This window comes from Pteronotus mesoamericanus, unplaced genomic scaffold (assembly GCF_021234165.1).
Source record: "Pteronotus mesoamericanus isolate MK-2021 breed Mesoamerican mustached bat unplaced genomic scaffold, CSHL_Meso_final contig_59, whole genome shotgun sequence".
Lineage (NCBI taxonomy): Eukaryota > Metazoa > Chordata > Mammalia > Chiroptera > Mormoopidae > Pteronotus > Pteronotus mesoamericanus.
Genome location: NW_026555206.1, coordinates 3,489,843 through 3,496,033, shown reverse-complemented (window position 1 = coordinate 3,496,033; position 6,191 = coordinate 3,489,843). Strand labels below are relative to the sequence as shown.

General features: G+C 32.5%; 1 non-coding gene across 1 annotated transcript; it reads right to left on the bottom strand.

Moving 5' to 3' along the window:
• Positions 1-1,298: 1,298 nt before the first annotated feature.
• On the bottom strand, positions 1,299-1,401 carry LOC129076342 (U6 spliceosomal RNA). Its single transcript, XR_008529743.1, has one exon. It is a non-coding gene; the product is annotated as a U6 spliceosomal RNA (small nuclear RNA).
• Positions 1,402-6,191: the final 4,790 nt, after the last annotated feature.

Here is a 6,191-nt window from a genome sequence, read left to right as displayed (position 1 = left end):
ATATAAAATATCTTTTAGTGTGCCACAAAATTTTAATAATTAGTTCATGTATACCATGAGGTGAAAAAGATTAAAAATTGCTGAGTTAAACAAACTGTTATGCAGCCACACCATGGAATACTACTTAGCAATAAAACAGAACAAAATAGTGATGCACACAACAGTGGGGGTGAATCTTTAAAGAATTATGCTGAATGAAAAAAGCCAATTTCCCAAATTTTCATACTGTATGATTTTATTTCTATAGCATTCTTAGAATGACTAAAGTATAGAAGTGGAGAATAGATTAGGGGTTGCCAAGGTTAAGGAGAGGATGAGGGCAGGAAGGAAATGTATTCGACATAAAAGGGCAACATGAGGGAGCCTTGAAGGATGGAAGTGATCTATATTTTGGCTGTCAATTTTAATATCCTTATTATAATATTGTACTATAGTTTTGCAAGATGTTATTGTTGGGGAAACTGGATAATCTGTACATGGGCTTTCTCTATATTATTTCTTAAACCTGTATGCAGATCTATATTTATATCAAAATAAAAAATTTTAAAAGCAGATTTATTATGTAGCTCTTTAGCTCAAGGAACTAAATCATACAAACTAAAGTTTCACAGCCCTGGAATTAAGTTAGGAGAGTCATTTTGTTACTGGTGTTAGGGTGCTTAGATTAGCAATGATAGTCAAGAGGAAGCCCCAGAATAATTTTAAGGTTGATCTTATTAAGCTTATGCCCAAGCACAGAGGAGGCATACAGAGAAAGGAAGGACCTTTAAGCTATCTAGGGGAGTTAACTCTGCTTGGCTGCTTTTATAAGCTGGGACAAAATAGGCTTGCTTTCAAAGACAGCCTTTTTTTAAAAAAGGCAGGCTTGTAGATTTTTCCATGTCAGTATAGAAAAAGCAAGCAGTTAGAAGGAATAGGAAATTCTTTTTTTTTTTTTTTTTTTTTTTTTTGAACAGGGAGTGGAGGGGTGATGGCATTTTTGCAGTGAACTACTCCTTCTGGCCACCTGGTTTTACCTTGGCTTCCTGGACACACGGTAGTCTTCTATTCCTCATATCCCTATACTGTCTTCATTTAAGGAGGAATTAACCTTTCTGGTATTTCCCAAATCTTTCTTTTAATTTTGTTGTGAAATATCTATGTTATAAAATTTACTATTTTAATTGTTTTTCAATAAGTGTTTCAGTGGCATTAAATTTCTTCACATTATTATGCAACCATCACCAACATCCATCTCAAACTTTTTCATTATTTCAAATGGAAACTCCATACTCATTAAACAAAAAGTCCCCGTTCCACAAAATATGAGATGCTTCAAGAATTTCTGTGTCATCCTGTGCAAGGACCATGCTAACTTCTCTATTGTTTCAATTTTAGCGTGAATGCTGCCAAAGTGAGCATCTAAAGTCTTTCTTTTAGTTGGCTATGTTTTCCACTTACACATGATAGTATCAGGCTGATAACTCAAAGGCATCATTCCTGGCAGCCCTGATTTGCATAACATACTATGGTTAGCAGAATCCATTGTTTGAGCTGATTCTTTTGCCTTGTGACAATTTCACAAATATTTAGAAGATTATGTTTGTAAGTAAATTGATTCAATTTGTAAACATTCACTTCCCCTCTTCTCTTCTTTGGGTCTACTGTATGGGACATATTGTTGGATAAACAGGATGCTCATTTTACTTAACCTAAAATTTTGTGTACTTGTGGATTATATGGACCCAAAGGAATTCTGAGGGAAAAAATATTCCTTAATAACTTTAAAAATAAACCATTTTAATAAATTATTTTTGCTAATTTTTATTTATCTCTTTTAAGAAATGTAGATTTCTAAACCATCTGTTTTTAAAGATTTTTTCTATGCATAATTCTTTTGAAAGTACCTTAAATTGTGGAAACATTTAGTAGATTGTATTCTATTCAATTTCCTCAATTAAGTTTAGGATGTATTTTCTAAAATGTGTCAGAAATTACAACAAACTCCTCTGGTATTGAAATATTTTGAGTGACTAATGTTTTACCTTGCTGTGAGTTTTATTTTTTAAGTAGACTTTATGTTTTGAAAGGATTTTGGATTTATAGAAAAATTAAGAAAATATTACAGAGAATTTCCATATATCCTGAACCCACTTGCAAATATTAAAATCTTATATAAGGATGACACATTTATTATAATTAATAAACCAATATTGATACATTACTATTAAGTTCATAGTTTATTCAGATTTTCTTAGTTTTTACCTACTGTTCTTTTTCTGTTTCAGGGTCCCATCAAGGATATCACACTACATTTAATTGTCATGTCTCCTGTGGCTCCTCATGGCTGTGGAGTTTTTCTGATTTTTCTTGTATTTATTATCTTGTCAGTTTTGAGAATAACTGGTCAAGCGTTTTTGGGATATCTAGATATTGAAATTTATATAATGTTTTCCTCATAAAGACAGAAATCAAGTGTTATTTTCATCATATAGGGAATATCTGTTAAGTGTGGGAAAATTGGATAAAGGAGGTGGTTTGGGGTGTGGGCTCAGGATTGCTTGGTTTACAAGTCAAAGGTATGCTTTCAGAAAATGTTTTGCTACCTCTAGGAATTAGCTAACTTTAGGAGAACCAACTCCTCCCTGGGTCCACAGGTCCCAAGTTGTCAAAGCATTTTAAAGTACAGAAACTAGAAACCATTATTAATCTATAACAACTGATCATTTTACTGTCTCTCTAGTTGTGCTTTGTCCAGAGTATCATACAATTGGAATCATACAATATGTAGATTTTTCTGATTGATTTCTTTCCCTTAGCAACATGTATTTAAGATTCCTCCAAGTCTCGACAGCTGGTTTGTTTAAATTCAGTAACATTCTATTGTATAAATGTATAATTCTACTATGTGTTGATTTATTAATCTGTTGAAGGATATCTTGGTTGCTTCCAGTTTTGGGCAACTAGTTAATAAAGCTATTATAAACATTCACATGCAGATTTTTTGTGTGGACATATGTTTTCAAATTAATTGGACAAATATGTAGGAATACAACTGCTGAATTATATGTTAAGAGCATGTTTAACTTCACAAGAAACTGCCAAAACGCACTTCAAAGTGTTTGTAGTATTTTGTGTTCAAGTAATGAATGAGAATTTCTGTTGTTCCAGATACTTGTAAGCTTTTGGTATTTTAGTTTTTTGGATTTTAGCCATTTTTATAGGTTTGTAGTGGCATCTTATTGTTTTAATTTGTAATTACCTAATAACAATGTTGAGAAATTTTCAAATGCTTATTTTCCACCTGTATGTCTTCCTTTGTAAGGTGCCTATTCGTACCTTTCACCTATTTCTTGAGTTGTTTACTTTCTTATCATTGAACTTTCAGAGTTTTTTGTAAATTTTGGTAAAAAGAACTTATCAGTTATGTGGTTTGCAAATATTTCCTCCCAATTTGTGGCTTGTCTTATTTTCCCTGCCTCTTTCACTGATGGAAATTTTTTATTTTAATGAAGCTGAATTTATCATATTGTTCTTGTATGAATTTTGCTTTTCTTTTTACATCTAAAAACTCATTGCTAAATCCAACTTCACATAGACTTTTCTCCTGTTTTATTTTTTCCCCCCAGAAGTTCTATATTTATGTCTAAGATCCATTTTTACATTTTTAGTTAATTTTTGTCAAAGGAGTAAGATTACTTTCCTTTTTGGCATATGACTGTCTAATTTTTTCAGTACCACTAGTTGTAAATATGCTTTCTTAATTGATTTTCCTTTGCTCTTTCGTCAAAGGTCGATTGACTATCCAAGGGGGGACCCTGCAGGCCCTCAGAATTTATTCATTAAAAATTGTATATTTAAGTTCAGCCACTTTCAAAGTACTCTCCATTTGATGAAATGCACCTATCCCCTGCTCAAAACAGCTTCTGAACTCACTGAGTTTGAAGTTTTTTAGTACTTCTGCCATTTTTTGTTTTACCTCTCCCACACTGGCACAAAATTTCCCTTTGAGGGTTTTTTCTTCACCCAGGGAAACAAAAAACAAACATTACTTGGAGGAAGATCTGGTGAATAGGGAGGGTGGGGCATGGTCATCATGCCATTTTTGGTCAAAAACTTCTGAACACTCAGTGCAGTGTGGGAAGGTGCACTCATAAATCACCCACCATGAAATGGGCAAATGTGTTAAAAGAGTCTTCAAAAAAAATTTGCTGAGTCTGAATGCAGCCTCTCACAACAATGCCAGCTGGTACACTGATACAGATGGATTCCTAGAACACTCACCTAGAGGGGGAAGCCTATACTACAAGGGGCCTGTTCTCCAGAAGATATTAACAATTTGGGGGGAGGGTCTCTCCTCATACTTCTGTTGATCTATTTCTGGGCTTTCTATTCTGTTCCACTAATATATGTGTCTATTCATTTGCCAATATCACATTGTCTTGATTATTGTAGCTTTATAAAAAATAGATATTTCAGAGGGTCCTAGTATTTAAATTTGTCAGAAAAAGGTCTAGAGAAGTGAGATTTTTAGTTTTTAATTAAGCCTCTGTTATATCTGCAATGAGAGTATCAATCACTCATACCACCCTCAAATCTACATTTCCAGCTTATTTTAACAAGTTGGTGTGACAGAACTTCTAGATAAACAGAATATAAAATATTTTATTAGCTTAGAAAAAATATATTTTATTTATTTATATAGAGTTATATATTATATATAGTTATACATTAAATATATATAAATACATATATTTAACTATATATATCACACAAAAAACTGGTGACTAGAATATATAAATAACTCCTATAAATCTATATGAAAATGTAGGTAAACAAGTTTTAAAATAAATAAGGGAAATAAATGGGCAATTTCCAGAAGAAATGAAAACATCCAAATAAAAAAATGAAATGTTCCTTCACTAATGCCTCAGGAATCAAGATTTACAAATTAAAATAGCATTTTACATGGATCAGATTCACAGGTTCACGCAAACTAAAAAGCTTGCTAATATCATGTATTAGTTAGATTATGGCACAATAGAAAAATTTATAAGCTTCTTTGCAGGATCAGTATGACCAATATAGGGAGTATTTTTAACATGTCTGAAAATATTAAATATTTGTATTTTCTATGACACAGCTGCAATTTCACCTCAAAGTGTATATTTGAGAGAAATTATTAAATAGAAACAGAAAAGATTACTTAAAAATGTAATGTATTTTTCTATTTTCTGTATCCATTCCCTACTGGCTGATATTACCTGGGGAGTCAAAGGAAGTGGTTATTCCAATACCCCCTCTTTTTCCAATATGAACCCTCATTCTAAGTTTAAATGTTTGGCCCGAAGCAGAGTAGTTGAAACAGCAAACATCACAGCCAAACATGCATATAGGCATTTTTTTCTGTTAACTACATTGAAGGAGAAAATGGCAGATAACTTCAGAAGATACTTCAGAAATCATTCCTACTTTCTTGTTGCAAACCATCCATATCATTTGGCAAATTATGGTAGGATTTTTATATCTATTAGCAAACAATCTTTATGATTATATTGAAAACTTCCAGCGTGTAGGGCACCATGGGAAAAAAAGAAACCCAGATATTTTCATGCTGTATTTATGCTAAAGGGATTGTGGAGACAAACAAAACTTGAAAAAGAGATTTGGGTTCATAATTCTTTGCTTCAGAGACACATTTGAAAAATTCACATTTTAGTGAATGTCTCTACAGTGCTTAGAACCAGACACTTCTGGATATTTTAACATTCTAGAAATTTAACCTCTCTGAAATTCAATTTCTCTGTAAATATAGTGACCACTTTATAGGTTTTTGTGAGAAATATATAAAAGTGTAAATTAAGGCATTTAGCATCATGATTAACACAGAGTAAGAGCTTGATGAATGTTAATTCTCCTTTTTCCCCAATTTACTTAGAATAATTTCAAAATGCAGAGAGTTATAGAGAATAATAAAACCAACTATTTAAAAATTATAATACCTTGTCAAATTTGCCTGACATGAATTTTTTAAAATCCTCACTCAAGAATTTGTTTACTGATGTTTAGAGGGAGAAAAAGGGAGAAGGAGAGAGGGAGGGAGGGAGAGAGAAAAATCCACATCCATTGGTTGCCTCTCATATGCACCCCCAGCAGCGGACTGAGTATCTAATGTGCAACCTAGGTATATGCCCCCTGACTCGGGACCAAAT